The sequence below is a fragment of the Nematolebias whitei genome, chromosome 3 (assembly GCF_014905685.2).
Source record: "Nematolebias whitei isolate Nwh7 chromosome 3, NemWhi1, whole genome shotgun sequence".
Classification (NCBI taxonomy): Eukaryota; Metazoa; Chordata; class Actinopteri; order Cyprinodontiformes; family Rivulidae; genus Nematolebias; species Nematolebias whitei.
In genome coordinates this window covers 2,034,524-2,034,740 of record NC_056500.1, presented here as the reverse complement: position 1 = coordinate 2,034,740, position 217 = coordinate 2,034,524, and the positions used below count along the sequence as shown (strand labels likewise).

At 42.4% G+C, this 217-nt stretch overlaps 1 protein-coding gene across 3 annotated transcripts in view; it reads left to right on the top strand.

Annotated features, from left to right (window-relative positions):
* The window catches only part of tmem259 (transmembrane protein 259), a 16,701-nt gene that overhangs the window by 10,590 nt on the left and 5,894 nt on the right, over positions 1-217 (top strand). The window lies entirely within an intron of this gene.

Genomic DNA, 217 nt, shown 5'->3' with positions numbered 1-217 from the left:
TGTTGTTGTTTACACCATGTGTTGTCCTGTTTGTTGTTGTTTACACCGTGTGTTGTCCTGTTTGTTGTTGTTTACACCGTGCGTTGTCCTGTTTGTTGTTGTTTACACCATGCGTTGTCCTGTTTGTTGTTGTTTACACCGTGTGTTGTCCGTTTGTTGTTGTTTACACTGTGCGTTGTCCTGTTTGTTGTTGTTTACACCGTGCGTTGTCCTGTTT